This window comes from Pan troglodytes, chromosome 9 (genome assembly GCF_028858775.2).
Source record: "Pan troglodytes isolate AG18354 chromosome 9, NHGRI_mPanTro3-v2.0_pri, whole genome shotgun sequence".
NCBI lineage: Eukaryota > Metazoa > Chordata > Mammalia > Primates > Hominidae > Pan > Pan troglodytes.
In genome coordinates this window covers 130,934,137-130,956,979 of record NC_072407.2, presented here as the reverse complement: position 1 = coordinate 130,956,979, position 22,843 = coordinate 130,934,137, and the positions used below count along the sequence as shown (strand labels likewise).

At 35.0% G+C, this 22,843-nt stretch overlaps 1 protein-coding gene across 12 annotated transcripts in view; it reads left to right on the top strand.

Moving 5' to 3' along the window:
• Positions 1-22,843, top strand: part of ARHGAP32 (Rho GTPase activating protein 32) — a 317,736-nt gene that overhangs the window by 260,045 nt on the left and 34,848 nt on the right. The gene's annotated exons all lie outside the window — the stretch shown is intronic.

Here is a 22,843-nt window from a genome sequence, read left to right as displayed (position 1 = left end):
AAAAAAGCATCTACTGCTCATATAATAATGGTTTGAACTATGATTTCTTTTTTTAAAAAAGAATGCTATATGGCATTTAGTGGAAGATAGAAATCTAAAATGTCTTAGGTTAAGTTTATATTTAAGAAAATTAGAGGAGGAAGGACTAGAAAGTGATGCCATGTTCTCAGTCCTGATTCCAGGATAGATAGCCAGATTCCAGGTTCTGGAAAGCTGAGTCAGTTTTCTGGTTAGCCCTGTACCTCAGGGATTCTCAAAGTTTTCAGATGAAATGTAACAAGAAATTGTAGTAGTAATAATAGCTCCTATTGATCGACACAGAATTTAATGTTTGGCACATACACTTCATGTAAGCATCATAGTAACCTTAGTGAGAGCTGTTGTTAGGGTCATTTCCATTGTGAGTGAAAGAATTGAGACTTAAATAGGTAATTTGCTCAAGATCTTGCAACTGGAAAGTGATTAGGGACTGAATTATAACCCTTTGGTCTGATTCCAAAGCCTATTTCTTTAACAAGAACTCATTGTCAGTTCCATACTCACCAAATATAGAAACTTTCCCCTCTACTTCCTGCAAAACAAAACAAAACCCACAAAATCAAAAACCACCCCTGATAGTATCAAAGTTCCACACCAAACTTCATAGCTTAATAAAGTGCAGAGGACTGTGACATTAAAGTACATGTGATTACAATTTAATCTGACAAAAATTTATCTCAAAAGAGAGTTTTTACACCATTAAAATTAAGGTTCTAAGTTTTCCAATTTCTAGAACTAATGTATATTTTGGTAGTCCTGTTACCTTTGATGTACCTGAATTCCTAAGAATTTGTGTGTGTTATATTTAATTTTTGTAAGAATATACAAGCATGTCTTCCTGAGATAGTACTAGCTTTTAAGCTTCTTATCAAGTAGTACTAGTTCATCCTGGAAAAATAAGGGCCCAGACAATTTAAAATTTCTTAGCAGGTTTTAAAATCTATATTCTGTATATAATATCCCATTCCAATTTTAAAATACTTTAAGTGTCAGGAATTTATATCTACTTCATGTTTTTTCCTCCTGCTTCTGGTAAAATGCAAATCTTCCTTTTGTTCTGTTTTTAGAAATGAAATTAGTCATAGTCTCTTATATAATAACCGAGGTGGTAAAGTCAGCAAGTTAAAAATACTTCTTACTTTGATTTTGTACCAAGTCAAGAAACAGAACCAATCGTATTTATTATTTTAAATTTGTAATTTAAATTTCGAAATAAAAATTAGTATCACTTTTAGCAGGAAAAAGGTGTAACTTATTTATATCAACCTAAAATAACATAATCTAAATTTGAACCTTCTTTGATATTTATAACTGAAATCTGTAGCTTCTAGAAAAGTCAGTGTGTAATGTAGATAATAATAGTCTTATCTTAACCATATGACCATTTTCCCAAGGGAACTATGATTTTTAAAGGTCTAGCATGAGCAGGTTCTGTGTTGTAACACTTTGTGTACTCCTCTAGGAAGGGCAGCAGCATAGTGATGTTGCTTTGGTTTCATCTTTAACCCTGGAGAAGAGATACAGTTTTATTCAAATATCCCAATATTTTAGTTAACCATTGGTATGCCATTCAACATGAGTTGTGCTGGATATTCTGAAGAAGCAGTTTGTGGCCCATTTTCTGCTCTCTTTCTCTCAGTGAATTGTTGTTACCTCTTCTGTGTCTAAAAGATTCTTTTCTAAAATCTACTACAGATTTATTTTCTAGATCCCTTAATGTTATTCATTTGCATTCCAGTCAGTAATGCCTTTTGAAATGTCTACTCTTCTCTCATAATTAGATGGAACCCTGTTTGAATTATATAACTGTTAGTAGCTTTCCCATTTTTCAGTCAAGAGCCATTACTAGTGGTGCTATTTTAAATGTAGCCTTGCATGTATATGAATTTCTGAGATACTTGGTTTTATTCCTTTGAGGTTGGAATGTTCAGATAGCAAACTGTTTCATTTAATTCCTGATCCGGTCCCAGATAGCTTTTCTGAGACAGCCCTTGCAGCTGTTATATACATCAGTTAAAGAACTGTGCTTTTTCCTCTTACTTCCAAAGTTGTTTGTGATATATTGATCAAAAGTGATTCTGTACTTTCTTACTCTACAATAGCTTTGTAGTACATTAAAATTCAAGACTCAATTTATCTAAAAAATTTTTTTGACATATACTTGGGATAGGAGTGGGGAATGAAGCCCAAGGCTGAAAAACTGTTATATTCCTGATTTTAAAAAGTGGTTCCTAGAGAGACACTGAGAATTTTGCTTTGTGAGCGTCAACCTGATAGATTATAGGTTTTCAGAAGTTCAGAACCTACAGATGAATTTACCTTATTTTTCTTTTACTGCAGTAAACTCTTGAAACCTATGTCAAAAAATAATTTTTATAAAGTATGTGGCATTTTCTAATACAAAGAATATTATAAGTGACCATTGTACTGTTGACCAAGGACTTGCAAGCAAATAAAGAAGTAAACAACAGTATACCATATGGCATGACCAGCAACTGTGAATGTCCTTAACAATTAAAGGTAGTACAAGCATCAAGTCTAAGAAACAATTATAAGCATGTTATGTAAATTAGTTATGTAAGGACTCCTTATTACTACTAAGCATTCATGGAACTAAATAATTAAAATTAATTTAAAAAGTGTTAAACCTAATATGCTTAATAACCTTTAACAGTGATTTTTTTATCTTAAATTTTTATACCAGCCTTTTTCCAAGATGATTTAGAGAACCTAATTTTTTTTGACAAAGTTCTCCAATGACGTTTTAAATGATGTCTTTTTTTCTCCTGATAAATTTCGCTAAACTAAAGGTATGTTTCTTAGATTTTAGAGCTTTGTATGCTATTGACACTTCATACATTCTCAGAGTACTTTATGATTTCTCAGGTATTTTCATTAAAATCTAGAATCGTATTGTCTGGTTAAACTTCTCATTTTTCATATTACTAATCTGAGGTCTAAACTGCTTAATTTCCTTTTCTAAAATCTTATAGTGAGTTATTGGCAGAATCGGGATTAAAACTGTATCTCCACTTTCTTGGTCTGGTACTTTTTCACTAGCACATACCTTAGCCAATGATGTCATGATTGGATGGATGACCTTAATTAGACTATATGTCTTATTATTGGAAAACAATAAAAGCTTTCAATGACTAGGTCATTGGTTCAAGGATGTATTTTTAAATCTTCAAATAGGATTGCTAACATTTTATGCTTACTACATGTTTTTACCACACACACAACTGTGTAGATATTATAGGATATTACTGAATAAACTAAAGAAAATGAATTGAAATATGAATAATAAATTATCTTGATAATTAGAAATAGATATATAGAAGAGAGGAAAGGAATAAAGTTTTGTAATTCTGATAACTTATTACATTTATTACACAGAATGTGATGGGAGATAATTAGAATTTATTTAACATACCTGTTCTTTTGATATCAACTTTTAAGGAGGTAATTCGGATGATTAGAGACTTGTTTATATTTTGAATGTGAATTATTTTGAATGTGATGTTAATACAAACAGATTAAATTAGTTAATACATGTAAAGCCCTGGCACACAGTAAAATAGTAAGCACTCAATAATCATTATGTATACAATAATTATCGTTATGGTATTACTGTAGCATCTAGATTTTCCTTCAATTTTTGTTGACTATCTGGGTTAGGATTTACCTTTTCCTTCATACTGCCTTTGTAGGACTGGGAGCAGGTCAGTGGGTGGTGCCAGAGAGAGGGCAGAGCTATCACAAAACAGACCAGAAGATTCACAGAGATAGGAATAGTCAGTGACAGAATTTCTTCAGCATGTCCTTACTCCATCAAACAAAACTTGGCTGGGTTTACTTTGCAAGAAACCCCTTTACTCTGATTTGAGTGATATTTTTTGTAAAACTGGAAAAACACATCGTCAGAGTTATTCATGTGTATTTTTAGTCATTGGCTTAAAGAACTTTTATATCATTAGTCATAATGATATGAAAGCCTTATTTATGTTAAAGTCTTTTTGTGTTATAAAAAGGAAAAGTTTCAAAAGGGTATATTTTTCTATAGAATACTTGTAATATTTCTGTATTATTGGAAAAAGTATTTGTTCAGTTCCTTTAATATTTACATTGCATATTGAAATCTTGCCCAACTACCTACAAATTTTTATTTAAAAGATTTGTAGAGTTATTACTCTAGTGAATCACAGATTAATTTGAGTCCAGTTATTTGTAAATAAAAGCTTTGTTGGTTAAGCTTACACTAATTTAACTGATATAATCAAGGCTATAGACTGAGTAAGATTCATATCACATATTTCCCAAGATGAATGCGAACTAAAGTTTTTCAGAAACTTTCTCAGTTGCCTAAAGATCCTTTTGGGTCATATAACAATGCTTGCTAAAGATAAGTTTAGTTTTACAACTCTTGGCAATATTCCTTTTAATAAATTTGAAAATACTAAGTACACAGTTCACTTCAACTACTTACTTAAGACTCTAAATGTAAATCGATGTCATTTTTCTTTGCTGCTATTTAAGGTATTTGCTGATGCCTATTGTTGTTTTGCCATTCTTTCTCGGTGCTTTCACCCAATACAGTTCTTCTGTGTTTGTCTTCCTTTACTAGAAGTTCACATCTAATATGTTTACAGTATTCTTACATTTATTACAGTTGCTAAGATGGAACTTTGCCCTGGCTTAAGGCTGTTATTTTTTTTAAATTGCCACTTGCCTTTTCAAGTCTATTGCACTCATTTATGTCACTGCAAAGGATACAAGGAAAGTAGGAGTATAAAAGTATTTAAAAATATAAAAGCATAAAAGCAAGCCTTCTGCACGTTCTGCACATGTATCCCAGAACTTCAAGTATAGTAATAAATAAATAAATAAAAATAATAATAAAAAACAAAGTCAGAAGCAAGAAAAGAAAGTAGTTACAAATTTAGTGTACCTCATTCAAAACTTAAACAAGACAAACTGAAATATCAGCTTAATAGATGGAGAGAAATCATTTGATAAAGGTCAACACTTGTTCCTTTTATATATCTTAGCAATTGGGGATAGGTAATTTCTGTATATTTAAGGTTTCTACCCAACAAACCCAAGTGAATTTTATTCTTAATGGTGAAACATAAGAAATAATCTATTTAAAGTCCGGAACAAGAGAGGCATTTATTGGAGGTCCAGTGAAGTTAGACAAAAAGAATTAAAAGGATTGGAAGGGAAGAATCAAATGTGTATTATTTGCAGATTTATAAATCCAGATGATTCTACAGTCAAATTTTAAGAAATAACAACAGAGTTCAGCAAGGTTGCTGAATAAAAGATAAATAATACACAAACAACAATAGCACATTTATTAAGTTTTTCTGTCTAGCACTAAGTGCTTTATAATTTTAACTCATTTAATTCTCACAATAATGCTGTTCAGTAGTTATTATTTTAAACTTTTTTTTTCTTTTTCTTTTTTTTTTTGAGACCGGGTCTTGCTCTTGTCACCTAGGCTGGAGTGCAATGGCACAATCTCAGCTCACTGCAGCCTCCGCCTCCAGGTTCAAATGATTCTCCTGCCTGCTGAGTAGCTGCGATTACAGGCGCCCGCCACCACACCCAGCTAATTTTTGTATTTTTAGTAGAGACAGGGTTTCGCCATGTTGGCCAGGCTGGTCTTGAACTCCTGACCTTGTGATCTGCCCGCCTTGGCCTCCCAAAGTGCTGGGATTACAGGCATGAGCCACCACGCCTGGCCTAAACTTTTTCATAGATGAGGAAAATGAAATACTGAGAATTTAAATATTTCTCCATTATCATACCGTTAGGAGCTGCAGAGGCAAGATTGGAACCCCAGAGGTCTGACTCCTGAGTCTACCCTTTGCAACCATGCTAATTGCATTTCTGTACACCAATAATAAATGATTAGAAAATGTAATTTAGAAAACACCATTTTATAACATCAAGAAAGTCATAAAGTTCCTAAGACTATCTACAACAAAAGTTCATAAGACTTTTATGAAAGGAAATTCGAAAAATTTATTGAAGGACATAAGCAAATTGTAAATAAGTGGAGAGATCTATTATGTTCATGGAAAAGAAAGCTCAGTATCATAAAGAAGTCTGTCCTCCAAAATAATCTATAATTCAGTGCAGCTTCAATGAGATTCCAAAAAGTTTTTTTCTCCTTCTAATTTGACAAGTTGATTCTAAAATTTATGTGAAATGGGAAATGGCTAAAAATAAGGCAGTTTTAGAAAATAATAGTGAATGAAGGGACTCATCTTTCCAGTTAAGACTTACAAATTGAGAAAGTGAGGTATTGATAGAGAGAAATGAGAGAACTCAGAAACAGACGTCTTACATGCTATATGCATTTTTCACGTAAGATAGAATCAATCTTACAATTCAGTGATAAAAAGGTTATTCAATTAAAGATGGCAGAATAGTTGATTATACATATGGAAAAAAGTATATATCTCTCCCTAAAAAACATGAAAAAGCAAAAGTTTTTAGAAGAAATAGGGCAATATGTTTATGACTTATAAGGAAAATCTCTTGAAGTACAGAATGATTTCTGTACCTAAAGACATTTAAAAATTTGTGCAATAAAAGATAAACCATAGACTTGGAGTCAGTCTTTATAATATGTAAAGGATTCATTTCTGTATTATGTGAAGAATTCTTATTCATCAGTAAGAAAAAGACAACAAAATAGAAAAATGGGCAAGGATATGATCAGTTATTTCATTGAAGAAGAAAACTGAATGGCCATATGAAACATATGAAAACAATGCCTATTCTGATTAGCAGTCACAGAAATGCGTATTAAAGTGAAATATAATTTCAGAAATTTGACAGAGCTAAGTAGAGCAAAGATTTGAAGAATGAGGACTGAAAAATACATCTAATTAGAGTGTATATTGATAAATCATTTTAGATAATATTTTAGCAAAGTTGAAATATGGTTGAAAAGTAGCATATTCTGTAACCCAACAATTTTCCTCCTAAACGTGAGTGCCAGAGAAGTCCTGTCACTTGTGCCCAGGGAGACACTTACCAGATTATACAGTGTAGTCAGGATTGTAAGAACAAACACTTGTAAACTCTGACAGCAGGAGAATGGAAATATAAGTTGTGGTATATACTTAAAAGAGAATATTGTAATGTAGTTTAAGTGATATACTGAACCACAAGTGCCGTGGATAAATCTCAGAATACACAGTTTTGCAGACAGTTTGATATCAGATGATTCCATTTCTGAATTTGAAAAACATGCAAAATGTTAGTATTGTTTATGGCTACATACACATGTCGTTACAGTATGTCGTTACATGGATGGAAATGATAAATGCTAAATTCAGGATACAGGTTCTCTCTGTAGGAGAATAGGATTGCGGAAACAGTGGCTTCAGCTCTATCTTTTATACTTAAGGGAAAATAATCTGAGGAAATAATGTGGCACAATGTCAAGATTTGAAAAACCTGCATGATGAGGACATGGATATTTATCATATTATTCTGTTAAATATTTCTGTATAATCAAAGTATTGAGCAATTTTTAAAAATAAGTACATTGACATTGGGCTCTAATACTTTCTATCAGTACGTTAGCTCCTGATTTTCCAGGGCAGTCATACCCCAGGCCTGTGTCTTCTGGTCGTGTTTTCCAGTTAGTGTATCCTAAAACTGGTCTCTAGAGACTTATGTGAATACAAAGCTGATTAAGCATTAAGCCAGTAGGCTTTTAAATAGTAGTCAGGTTAAAACTAGGTATAATACAATAGGAGTTTTGTTTCAGCACTTTTTTCCAATTCTTAACATTTGTTATATTTTCTTTTGAAGAGCAGAATTTTCAGAACATTTTTAGTTCATTAAATGGATTTGATAGTTGTCTAGAGAAAAATTCTTTCTTCATATTCATTAGCGTGAATAGATATATTGTCGTGCTTTAAATAAAAGCAATTTATGGAATTTTAAATTAAAATTCAAATCTTTTAATATTTGTTTAACATAAAGTACTTTAAGGTATGCAACAGAGACTGAGAATGCTAGAATTTGTGAGATTATAAGAGAACCTTAAACATTATGTAATCCAGTTGCCTGTATTTGTATTCTCCTCACTTAAATTTCTACCCAGTGGTTATCTAATCTGTTTGGGAACTTTGAATAAAAGACAGGATATTATATACAATCTGTAAAAATCCACTGGACATGTTAAACATTACAGTCATACCTTATTATACCTTTGGTTTAATCAGAACAATCTGCACAGGTATTAATATATTCCCACTACTACATTCTAATTTTGTCTCCTTGACGTTGTGAATTTTTTTACCTTTCCTAAAACTTGATGTATATAATCAAATAAACTTAATGCTGAGGCCATTATCTTGGGACAGACCATTTTCCTATACACCCTCAGAAATTAATCCAAGCCCAGATTTATCTTAAGTCAGTCTAGAACATTTCTGGGAACCAATTCCTAGAACTTTAGAGAAAGTATTATGAGCAAGCAAGAATTCGTTGGGATTGCTGGGGAAGTATTACGCTGGTGTAATTAAACAGCACTGCCCTGCCTTTCCATGCCAAGGTTCACTATGGCTTAACGAACTGCATGTTTTTTAGTATCTCTCTATAAACTGGTTATTGGTATCATAAAGATTTACCTTGGAGATACTAGGTTGTGTGTCATACTGCAAAGGCTTTTAACTACTGGAAAGACTGGCCTGGTAGGGTTTGTCTTTGGTTTAAAAAAAGATTGCAAATATAAAGTGTGTCATGTCTAAATAACATTGTGGCACATGTTGTATTTTAGCTCTCAAGTAGGAAATTTGAATACAAAGTAGTATGGTTTGCTTTTGTCTAAGTATTGTTTGCATTTTATTTTTTATATATTTTATCTGTGGAAATACCATTGGTATCATTTTAGTGTCTCTAATCCAGGATGTTTGGTGGACCTTAATCCTCACAGCCTTGCTTGCCAGTGTTCTGTAGAAATGGGTTTGTAAGCACTTAATCATCTAACCCCACATCCTGCCTTCGTCAGTAGAAATCTTCTGATAGAATTGACAGTATTAGATACTTTCCTCCTCAAAAGGTAGTAACTAGTAATATTGAACAGGAAAGCAACAGGTGGGGATCAGTGCTTGTGTCCCAAATAAGCTCTTTTTGGTTACTTTAATGTCTAAGAAATGGGAAGAAAGTTTAAAATGAAGAAAACTAATTTAAGAGATTTATATTTGGAAGTGTTATTAGATCCTCAAATTTGAGTATAATTAAATTGAATAGTTTTATTTAAATCTCCAAGGCAGGGAAATTAATCTATCTTGATAAATAATTGATTATTTAATTATGTATGCCAGAACTTCTTACTGTCTACCACAATGAAGAGGAGTCCAATTAAAATAACATCACCAGCAGCGCAGAAACAATGCAGAACATAGTTTAATCTTCCTTTGAAGGCTTTTGGAATCACGTAAGACTTTATGACTAGTCACCATTATGAATATCCATTATTTCAGTGTCTCAGATTGGGATGTAGATGGGCAAGAAGAGACCATATCCACCCCTCCCACTCACACACCCAGTTTAGATGTGAAGTTCTAATCTACGTAGCAATGTTTTGTGGAAAGGTGACAATGCAAAGTGGCCATTCAGAGTAGAAGCCAGAGCTGCACGTATGTCAGCACAGTTTCCCAGAGCCCTGGAGTGCCAAATGGGGGCACAGAGTTGCCAGTGACACCCTCCATTATCTTAATTTTATGCTCTGTTGCAACTCTTACTTAATTGGGCCTTGTGTCACTATTTAGGAAAAATAAACATGAATACTCTTTACCCTAACAGGAAAAGATAGCCACGTTTCCTTGTTCCTGATCTAAACTTGCCAAACCAAGAAGCAGAGTCAGTTACCTAATGTCCTGGGAAGTCCAGTTGTACACAGACTGCTTTTGACTAGTGAGGTGTTATTGTGTAGGAGAGTTTGTTTGGAGGATCATAACTATAAATATGTTTCCGTTGACTTACCACTGAATTGTGAAGATGTATGTTTATTGGTCAGTATATAATTCCAGTTATAAAATTGCTAATCGATGTGAAGGAAATGAATGTGTTCTTTTCTCTACTGTTGAGAAGCCTAGTTCAGTATGGCAGACTACTGCTGCAGTTTAAAAAATGTTCTCCCTTCATTTGTGTTGAAAATGGTCACTTTTTCCCTTTCTTTCTTTTGGATACTATTACTACTGACTCAGGATTTTTATTTATTTGATCTTTTATGATCAGTTATAACCATTCTTTATGATGTGTGGATCGTCCCAGATGTGTCCACAAGAGTCTGACTCAGGGATCCCTCAGCTGTGGGCATGCCCTTGCTTTCTGTGACAAGCTTTCCATTCTCATCTTGTGCTTTGCCTGCTTCTGACTTGCATTCTGGGTTTGTTTTGATAAGGAATTTTATTTAGCACCCAAGATCTGAGACCAGAGGTCTTCATTGCAACCAATATACCATTATTTCTAAGCCTTTTAAAGTGGATAGAGCTTCAGGAAAGTGTGTGAGTGTTTTAATCATGAGTTCATGTTGATGTTTCCAAGTCAAAGTTGACATTACAGGTTTTTCTTCTTAACCTTTTAGATCTTATAATTGTATCTCATTTTCTCTCACATGGAAAATCTTTGTTTTGTCCCACAATATGTATAAAGTTGTTACCAATATTATTACCAATAGTAAAGGAGTTGGATGAAGTTAAATATTACTTTGCAGGAGTTTTTTGGTCCTTAGAATATATCCCACTAAGCACGTGGTCCTTTTTTAAATATTTTAAATTTAGTTTTGAACATGTAGAAAGAACATTAACATGATTCAGAAGTCAAGCTATATAAAAAAGATACACTCAGGGAAGTTTCACATCCTATTCTTACCCTTTACCCTTTCCCCACCTGTTGTTTTTAACCCATTTTTATTAGTTTCTAGTTTATCCTTCTAGTATTTCTTTTTGCAAAAATAAGCTCACGTGTACATGCATATTTGTGTGGGTGAATTTGTGTGTGATGTGTGTATTCCTCATCCTTTCTTATGCTAAATATGCTGTTCTCTGCTTTGCTTTTTTGACTTAATGTATCCTGAAGATTACTCCCTATCAGTAGGTAGAGATCCACCTTAAAAATAAAAAAAAAAACAACCAATAATCCTCTGTGCGGATGTACCATAATTTATTCAACCAATTCCCTATTAATGCTCTTTTGGGTTTCTGATAAACATATTTGGTTATTTTTTAAGGAACCCAGTGTTTACAATGTTTTGAAATGTTTAAAATTGTTTATTTGTAAACTCTCTATTCTGGCCTATGCTCCCAGCCTTTACATACCCCTTGAGCCTCATTTCATACCACTGTCCCATGGCTCCCTACCCCTCTCATGGCTTCCAGCTCAGATATGACTTCCTCAGAGAAACTGTTCCTTAACTCTCTGTTTAATGCAGTTTCTTTCAAGTCACTAATACGTCACCCTGTTTATTTTTTTATTAGCCACTATAAATAATCTGATATTACTTTGTTGCCTTCATTTAGGCAGTATCATTTAGTGGATAAGAGTTTGGACTCTGTGCTAAATGCCCTGATTCGGAATCCTGGTTATGTGACAGTGGGCACATTAACTTAGCATTCTCTGCCTCAGTTTATTCCTCTAAAAATGGGTATAAATATTTTCCTAATAGTGGGCTGTGAGAAATGAATGATTAATAAATATAAACACTTAGGTAGTTACTTGCACATACTAAGTGTAAAGTAAATGCTGGCTATATCCGTATTACTATTTAATCATTCATTGTCTGCCATCAGTAAGCTCTGTGACAGCAAGGACCTTGTCTCTCCTGTTCCCCATCGTAATCTCATGACTTAGAGCAGTTCCTAGGTTATGGCAGACACTTACTCATTTGTTGCTAAATGATTAATAGTTAATATTCACTTTCCATTCCTTTGAAACATTCTTAGAAATATGTTACTTAAAGAATGCTTTCTTATATACATCATATGCAGTTACCAAATTTGACAATTATTTTCATCAGATTCAGCATCAAAATATAAATGCCTACTGTTAACATGTATTTTGGAAGTTTTGGACAAAATCTGAAACAGAAATCAGAAGCTTTTACTATCAGACAAAAGCTAGAATGGCCATATTTACTTTGACACAGTTACATATCCATGAAATTCAAAAGAATCAACTAATATCCTTCTAAAATTATTGAGAGTTTAGTAAATGATTGGATGTGAGCTCTGCATTAAGAAATTGTTTTCCCAGGATAGAGAACTCAGAAATAAGATTGCACACCTACAACCATCTGATCTTCAACAAACCTGACAAAAACAAGCAACAGGGAAGGTATTCCGTATTTAATAAATGGATTGGGAGAACTGGCTAGCCATACGCAGAAAATTGAAACTAGACCCCTTCCTTACACCTTATACAAAAATCAATTCAAGATGGATTAAAAACTTAAATGTAAAACCCGAAACTATACAAACCCTAGAAGAAAACCTGGGCAATACCATTCAGGACATAGGTATGGGCAAAGATTTCATGACGAAAACACCAAAAACAATTGCAACAAAAGCAAAAATTGACCAATGGGATCTAATTAAACTAAAGAGATTCAGCACAGCAAAAGAAACTATCATCACACTGAAGAGACAGCCTACATAATGGAAGAAAATGTTTGCAGTCTATCCATATGACAAAGGTCTAATATCCAGAGTCTACAGGGAACTTAAGTTTACAAGAAAAAAACAACCCCATTAAAAAGTGGGCAAAGGACATGAACAGACACTTCTCAAAAGAAGACACTCATCCTGCCAACAAACAACACTGGTCATTAGAGAAATAGAAATCAAAACCACAATGAGATACCATCTCACGCCAGTCAGAATGGCGATTATTAAAAAGTCAAGAAACAACAGATGCTGACAAGGTTGCAGAGAAAAAGGAGCACTTTTACAATGTTGGTGGGAATGTAAATTAGTTCAACCATTGCAGAAGACAGTGTGGCAGTTCCTCAAAGATCTGGAAGCAGAAATACCATTTGACCCAGCAATCCCATTACTGGGTGTATACCCAAACAAATGTAAATCATTCTGTTTCAAAGATACACGCACCCATACGTTCATTGCAGCACTGTTCACAACAGCAAAGACATGGAATCAACCCAAATGCTCATCAGTGATAGACTAGATTAAAAAAAAGGGATACATATACATCATGGAATACTGTGCAGCCATAAAAGGAACAAGATTATGTCCTTTGCAGGGACATGTTTGGGGCTAGAAGCCATTATCCTCAGCAAACAAAGGCAGGAACAGAAAACCAAACACTGCATGTTCTCACTTATAAGTGGGAGCTGAACAATGAGAACACATGGATGCATGGGGGGAACAACACACAGTGGAGCTTGTCGAGATAGTTAAGGGGAGGGAGAGCATCAGGAAGAATAGTTAATGGATGCTGGGCTTAATACCTGGGTGATTGGATGATCTGTGCAGCAAACCATCATGGCACATGTTTATATAACAGACTTGCACATCCTGCACATATACTCCAGAACATAAAATAAAAGTTGAAGAAAAAAAATTGTTTTCCAGCATACTAGTAATTACCAGTTAAGGGCATAATTGAAGCAAGGTGTTATTCTACTAAAGCAGAAAAAAAAATTAAGTTACCTAGCAATATTCCTAATAAGAAATATGTGGAATGTGTCCTTTATGAGGAAAATTAGAAAAATCTTTTGAGAGATAATAACAGATTTAGAAAAATTATGACATACTCTTTCCATGTAGAAATATTGAATATTATAGAAATTAAAATTCTTCCAAATTATTGTATAATGTTAAATTGTTGCAAACCAAACTTATTAGTTTTCTGCGGATCTTGTCAAAATTATTTTAAAGTTCATATGGAAGATGTTTAAAAATGAACATAAATGGTTTGATGGCCACTCTATAACAAAGATTCATAATACACAATCTGCTAGCAACTAGAGGAGAATAATTACACCAGCCTGTAACTTTTAATATAGTAATATTATATGTGACAAACTTCTGAAGTTAACCAACTATACTATAAATGTCTCATTAGTAGAAAAGTGAGCATGTAATTTAATTTTACTGTGAGGAATCTCAGATACAACAGAGGTTGTAATTTACCCAGAGTTTCAGAGCATACATGTCAGAGATAGCATCAACATTATATTGAGATTGCAAGTAAGTTTTAACAGGTGGTATAGAAAATAATAATTTTTTTTCATTTAATCTGTGTTACGGTCTGGAATGACTGCTTTGTTTTACTTTGTCCAAGACTTTTACTGGTTTTAGCCTGGAAAGTTCCATGTCTCAGGAAACTTGTCAGTCATGGACTAACCAGGATGGTTGGTCACTTTGTGTAGTCTATAAAAAAGACACTAATGTCTGTAAATAATGTTTTCCATAGAATGAAAAGAAATGGATGGCAGATGTCTAATCTTGTGTAGAATAGCCCATCTAGTGTTCTATCTAGGCCATAAGTTACTCTAGGCACACAAGGTTCCCTCAGGAGTCTTCATCTGTTCAGGAATGTTAAGGTTTGGATTCACTCACTACTGTATAGTAGGGGAGGGGCAAAGGAAGATGGCCAAATAAAAGGCTCCACTGATTGTTTCCCCTTGAGGAGCACCAAATTTCACAACTATACGCATAAAAAAACACCCTCAAAGAAACCAAAAATCAGGTGAGCACTCATAGTACCTGATTTTACCTTCCTATTGCTGAAAGAAGCACAAGAGAGGGTAAGAAAAACAGTCTTAAATCACCTTTGCCACCCCCTCCCCCATCCCCTGGTAGTGGCCCTGTGGCACAGAGAGAGAATCTGTGCTCTCTCTTGAGGGAGAACTTAGGAATTTTGGGACTTTGCCTTGAACCCAGTGCTGCCCTGTCACAGTGGAAAGCAAAACCAGCTTGAACTTAGGTGATGCCCACCCATGGAGGGGGCATTTAGACAGCCCTAGACAGAGGGGAAATCTGTCCCAGCCGTCAGAACTTAGCTGCAACAAGCCTCACCACTGCAAGCTAAAGTGCTCTGGGGCCTTGAATAAATTTGAAAAGCAGTCTAGGCCGCAAGGACTGCAACTCCTAGGCAAGTCTTAATGCTGAACTGGGCCCAGAGCCAATGGACTTGAGGGGCACATGACCTACTGAGACACCAGCCAGGGTGGCTAAGGGAGTGCTTGTACCACCTCTCCCCTTACCCTAGGCAGGACAGTTTGTGACTCCAAAACAGATCACTTCTTTCTGCTTGGGAAGAGAAGAAGGAAAATTAAAGAGGACTTTGTCTTGCGTCTTGGATACCAGCTCAGCCATGGTAGGAAAGGGCACTGGTGAGAGTTGTGAGGCCCCCATTCTAGCCTAGCTCCTGGACCACATTTCTAGATACACCTGGGGCCAGAAGGGAACCCACTGCCTTCAAGGGAAGGACTCAGTCTTAGCAGGCCCCATCACCTGCAGACTAACAAGCCCTCGGACCCTGAATAACCAGCAGTGATACCTGGGTAGTATGCCATGGGCCATGGGTGAGACTCTGAGATATGCTGGCTTCAAGTGAAACCCAGCTTATTCCTAGCTGTGGTGGCTATGGTGAAAGACTCCTTCTGCTTGGGAAAAGTAAAGGGGACTTTGTCTTGTACCTTAGGTACCAGCTTGGCCACAGTGGGATAGGGCACCATGCAGACTCTTGGGGACTCTGATTCTAGGCCTTGGCTCTTGGTCAGCATTTCTAGACCCGCCCTGGGCCAGAGGGGAGCCCACTGCCGTGAAGGATAAGTTCCAGGCCTGGCAGCATTCGCCACAAGCTGACAAGAGCCTTTGGGCCTTAAGTGGACATCAATGGTAACCTGGCAGTACTCCCTGTGGCCCTGTGGTGGTGGTTGCCATGGGGTGGGGCTCCTCTGCCTGTGGAAAGGGGAGAGAAGAGTAGGAAAGACTGTGTCTCATGGTTTGAGTGCCAGCTCAGCTGCAATATAGTAGAACAACAGGTAGATTTCTGAAGCTTTTGACTGCAGTCCCTGGCTCCTGGACAACATCTCTGGACCTGCCTAGGGCCTGGGGGAACTCACTGCCTTGAAAGGAACAACACAGCTTGGCTGGCTTTACCACCTGCTGATTATACAGTCCTAGGTCCTTGAACAAACACAGGCAGTAGCCAGGTAGCAGTTACAGTGGGCTTTGGGCAAGACCCAGTGCTGTGCTGGCTTTGGGTTTGACCCAGTGCCGTCCCAGTGGTGGTGGCCACAGGGGTGCTTGTTTCACCCCAGCTCCAGGTAGCTTATCACAGAGACAGAGAGAGACTTTGTTTATTTGGGAGAAAGTAAGAGAAGAAAACAAAAGTCTCTGACTGGTAATCCAGAGAATGCTTCTGGATCTTATCGAAGACCACCAAGGCAGTACCTCTACAAATCTGCAGGAACTATAGCATTATTGAATTGGGGTGTCCACTAATGCAGATACAGCTTGCATTGTGATGCAGATCACAACACCCAACTTCTTTTGAATACCTGGAAAACTTTCCTAAGAAGGACAGGTACAAACAAGCCCAGACTGAAGACTACAATAAATACCTGACTCTTCAATGCTCAGACACTGACAAACATCCACAAGCATCAAGACCATCCAGGAAAACGTGACCTCACCAAATGAAGTAAATAAGGCACCAGGGACCAACCCTAGAGGTGTGTGACCTTTCAGACAGAGACTTCGAAATAGCCATTTTGAGGAAACTCAAAGAAATTCAAGGTAACACAGAAAAGGAAGTCAGAATTCTATCAGATATGTTTAAGAGATTGAAATAATTAAGAAGACTCTAGCAAAAGTTCTGGAGTTCAGAAATGCAATCGAAATACTGAAGAATATATCAGAATCTATTAATAGCAGAATTGATCAAGCAGAAGAAAGATTAGTAAGCTTGAAGACAGGCTGAAAATACACAAAGGAGACAAAAGGAAAACGAATTAAGCATGCCTATAAGATCTAGAAAATAGTCTCAATTGGGCATATCTAAGTTACTGGCCTTAAAGAGGAGACAGAGAAAGAGATAGGGGTAGAAAGTTTATTCAAAGAGATAGTAACAGAGAATTCCCAAAATGAAAGATATCGCTATCCAAACACAAGAAGTTTACAAAACACTAAACTGATTTAACCCAGAAAAGACTACCTCAAGACATTTTAATAATAAGACTGCCAAAGGTCAAGGATAAAGAAAGGATACTAATAGCAGCAAGAAAAAAGAACATACAATGGAGCTCCAGTATATCTGGCAGCAGACTTTTCAGTGGAAACCTTACAGATTGAGAGAGAATGAGTGGCATGACATATTTAAAGTGCTAAAGGAAAAAAACTTTGCCCTAGAGTAGTATATCTGGTGAAAATATCCTTCAAACATGAAGAAGTAGTAAAGACTTTCCCAGACAAATAAAAGCTGAGGAATTTCAGCTTGTAGACCTGTCCTATAAGAAATGCTAAAGGGAATACTTCAGTCAGAAAGAAAACGACATTAATGAACAATAAGAAATTATATGAAGATACAAAACTCACTGGTAATAGTAAGTACACAGACATGGAATATTATAACACTAACTGTGGTGTGTAAACTGCTCTTAAGTAGAAGACTAAATGATGAACCAATAAAAAATAATAACTAGAACTTTTCAAGATGTAGACAGTATAATAAGATATAAATAGAAACAACAAAAAGTTAAAAACAAAGGATGAAGTTAAAGCATACAGTCTGTTAGTTTTCTTTTTGCTTGTTTATCTATGCAAACAGTGTTGTTACCAGCTTAAAAATGAGTATAAGGTAGTATTTGCGAGCCTCATGATAAACTCAAATCCAAAAATATACAATGCATACACAAAAAGTAGAAAGTAAGAAATTGTATCATACCACCAGAGAAAATCACCTTTACTAAAAGGAAGACAGGAAGGAAGGAAAGAAGGAAAAGAAGACCACAAAACTACCAGTAAACAGATAACAAAATGGTTGGAGGAAGTCTGAACTTACCGATAATAACATTGAATGTAAATGGACTAAACTCTTCAATAAAAGACATAGAGTGGCTGAATGGATGAAAAAACAAGACCCAGTGGCCTGTTGCCTATAGGAAACACACTTCATCTATAAAGATACACAGAGACTGAAAAGAAAGGGATGGAAAAAGATATTCCATGTCAATGGAAACCAAAAAAGAGCAGGAGTAGCTATACTTACATAAGACAAAATAGATTTCAAGACAAAAACTATAAGAAGAGACAAAGAATGTCACTATATGATAATAAAGGGTTCAATTTAGCCAAAAGATATAACAACTGTAAATATATATGCACCCAACACTAGAGCACCCAGAAATATCAAGCAAATATTGTTAGAGCTAAAGAGAGAGATAGATCCCAATACAATAATAGCTGGAGACTTCAGCATCCCACTTTCAGCATTGTACAGATCTTCCAGACAGAAAATCAACATAGGACCTAATCTGCACTATAGACTAAATAGACCTAATAAATATTTACAGGACACTTCATCCAACAGCTGCAGAATACATATTCTTCTCCTCAGCATGTGGATTATTCTCAAGGATAGACCACATGTTAGGTCACACAAATCTGAAAGTATTCAAAAAAAAAAAAAAAAAGGAAAGCATTGAAGTGATATCAAGCATCTCTGGCCACAACAGACTAAAATTAGAAATCAGTAACAAGGAATTTTGGAAACTATACAAACACATGGAAATTAAATAATATACTCCTGAAAGACGGTGAGTCAATGAAGAGATTAAGAAGGAAATTGAAAAAAATTTCTAGAAACAAATGATTACAGAAACAACATACCAAAACCTGTGGGATACAATAAAAGCTGTACTAAGAGGGAAATTTATAGCTATAAGTACCTACATGAGAAACAAGAAAAACACCCTAGCAATGTATTTTAAAGAATTAGAAAAGCAAGAATAAACCAAACCCAAATTAGTAGAAGAAAAAGCAATAATGAAAGATCAGGGCAGATACAAGTTAAACTGAAAAGAAAACACCAAAGATCAACAAAAGAAAAAGTTGATTTTTTGAAAAGTTAAACAAAATTGACAAACCTTTAGCCAGACTAAGGAAAAAAAAAGAAGACCCAAATAAAGAAAATCAGATATGAAAAAGGAGACATTGCAACTGACACTGCAGAAATTCAAGGGATCATTAGTGGCTATTATGAGCAACTATATGCCAGTAAATTGGAAACTCTAGAATAAGTGGATAAACTCCTAGACATGTTCAGCCTACCAAGATCAAACCATGAAGAAATCCAAAACCTGAACAGACCAATAACAAATAATGAGATCAAAATTATAATAAAAAGTCTCCCAGCAAAGAAAAGCCCAGGACTCAATGGCTTAACTGCTGAATTTTACCAAACATTTAATCAAAGAAGAACAAGTACCAATTGTACTCTAACTATTCAGAAAATAGAGGAGAGAGTACTTCCAAACCAATTCTACAAAGCCAGTATTACACTGATACCAAAACAAATGACACATCAAAAAAAGAAAACTACAGGCCAATATCACTGATGAATATTGATGCAAAAAATTCTCAAAATACTAGCAAACTGAATTCAATAACACATTAACAAGGTCATTCATCATGGCCAAGTGGGATTTATCCCAGAGATGCAAGGATAGTTCAACATACATGAATCAATACATGCGATACATCATATCAACAGAATGAAGGACAATACCATATGAACATTTCAATTAATGCTGAAAAAGCATTTGATAAAAATTCAACATCCCTTCATGATAAAACCCCTCAAGAAATATATATAGAAGGAACATGTGTCAGCATAATAAAAGCCATATACTACAGACCCATAGCTAGCATCCTACTGAATGGAGAAAATTTGGAAGTCTTTTAACATCAGGAACATGACAAGGATGCCCACTTTTACCACTCTTCTTTAACATAGTATTGGAAGTTCTGGCTAGAGCAATCAGAAAAGAGAAAGAAATAAAGGGCACTCAGGTTGAAGAACAAGAAGCCAAATTATCCTTGTTTGCAGATAATAGGATCTTATATTTGGAGATCCTAAATACTCCACCAAAAAACTATTTGAACTGATAAAACAAATTCAGTAAAGTGGTAAATACAAAATTAACATGAAAAAATCAGTAGCATTTCTGTTTCCCAACAGTGAACAATCTGAAAAAGAAATCAAGAAAGCAATCCCATTTATAGTAGCTACAAATAAAATAAAATACCTAGGAATTAACCAAAGAAATGCAAGATCTTTATGATGAAAACTATAAAACACTGATGCAAGAAATGGAAGAGAACACAAATAAATGGAAAGGTATTCCACGTTCATGGATTGGGAGAGTCCATATTGTTAAAAATGTCCATATTACCCAGACCAAACTACAGATTTAGTGCAATTCCTATCAAAATACCAATGACATACTTCACAGGAATAGAAAAAAATATACTAAAATTTATATGGAACTAAATAATAGCCATAGCAATCCTAAGCTAAAAGAACAAAACTGGAGGAATCACATTACCTGACTTCAGATTATATTACAAAGTTACAATAACCAAAACAGCATGACATAAAAACAGACACATGGACTAACGGAACAGAATAGAGAACCCAGAAACAAATCCACACACCTACAGTGAACTCATTTTTATCAAAGGTGCCAAGAGCATACATTGAGGAAATAACAGTCTCTTCAATAAATAATGCTGGGAAAACTGGATATCCATGTGCAGAAGAATGAAACTAGACCCCTCTTTCTCACCTTATATAAAAATTAAGTCCAAATGGATTGAAGACTTAAATCTAAGACCTCAAACTATAAAACTACTAAAAAAAATGGGAAAAATCTCCAGGACAATTAGAGGGGGCAAAGATTTGTTGAGTAACACCAGACGAGCATGGGCAACCAAGGCAAAAATGGACAGTGGGATCACATCAAGTTTAAAAGCTTCTGCACAGCAAAAGAAACAATCAGTAAAGTGAAAAGACAACCCACAGAATGGGAGAAAATATTTGCAAACTACCCATCTGACAAAGGATGAATAACTGGAATATATAAGTAGCTCATACAACTCAAAGGAAAATAATAATTTGATTAACAAATTGGCAAAAGGTCCAAATAGCCATTTCTTAAAAGAAGGCATACAAATGGCAAGTAGGTGTATAAAAGATACTGAACATCATTGATCATCAGAGAAATGCAAATTAAAACTACAATGAGATGTTATCTCACTCTAGTTAAAATGGCTTTTATCCAAAAGACAGGCAGTAACAAATGTGGAGAAAAGGGAACCCTTTTACACTGTTGGTGGGAATGTAAATTAGTACAGCCACTATAGAGAATAGTTTGAGGGTCCTCAAAAAACTAAAAATAGAGCTACTATACAATACAGCAGTCCTACTGCTGGGTATATACCCAAAAGAAAGGAAATTCGTATATAGAAGAGATATCTGCACTCCCATGTTTGTTGTATCCCTGCTCACAATAGCCAAGATTTGTAAGCAGCCTAAGTGTTCATCAGCAGATGAATGGATAAAGAAAATGTGGTACATATACACAATGGGGTAGTATTCAGCCATAAAAAAATAATGAGATTCAGTCATTTGCAACAACATGGATGGAACTGGACACCATTATATTAAGTGAAATAAGCCAAGCACAGAAAGATAAACTTTGTACATTCTCACTTATTTGTGGGATCTGAAAATCCAAACAGTTGAAATCATGGAGACAGAGAGTAGAAGGTTGGTTACCAGAGGCCAGAAAGGGTAATAAGCCAATGGTGGGGGCGGGGGGGAGGGCGGGAATAGGGATGGTTAATGGGTACAAAAAATAGAAAGAATGAGTAAGACCTAGCATTTGATAGCACAACAGGCTGACTACAGTCAAAAATAATTTAAACGTACATTAAAAAATAACTAAAATACTATAATTGGACTTTTTGCAACACAAAGGATAAATGCTTGATGGGATGGATACCCCATTTACCCTGGTGTGATTATTACACATTGCATGCTTGTATCAAAATACGTACCCATAAATATATATACCTACTGTGTACCCATGAAAATTTTTAAAAATGTATAGTAGGCTTCAGTAAGACTCTCAGTAATCATCTGCAAACTTAGTAGGGGGATTGAGGCTATCTGGCTTAGTCTTCTATCTAACAGCTAATCTTTGAGCTCATGAAATTGTTGTATGTTGACTTTTAGCGTAATTATCCCTATAAGCTGCACTTCTCAGCAAAAGTCATTTTTAAGGGATTTACTTTCAGTTTTTTTCAGTTGTCTTTCTAATGTATCAGTCAGTGGAATTATTTTTTCAAATATTAATTTACTCACCTTTTTCCTTGATCTATAAAGGATTTACAATGATGTACTTAGTATATTATAGACGAATGTTAATGGACTATCTGATGCTTGTGTGGCTGTGTGTTTTGTATTTATATAGCCATTAGGTTGACAAGTGTGTTCTGTGTCATTATGGGATTGTCCTCTTTGCAAAATGAGAAAGAGTTTTCTTTTTTCAGTTATATTCAACAGATCACAAGTGCTATGAAAATTTCTAACCATCAAGTAAAATAATTAAAAAATTGACAACTGCAAACCGCTTTTACACCATTTTAAGTCTTACTTATTATAAAGATCTCCAAAGTAATATATTACAGTAAAACTCAGGTTCCTCTTGTAATCCTGTAACATCCTTAAGTATGCATTGGGA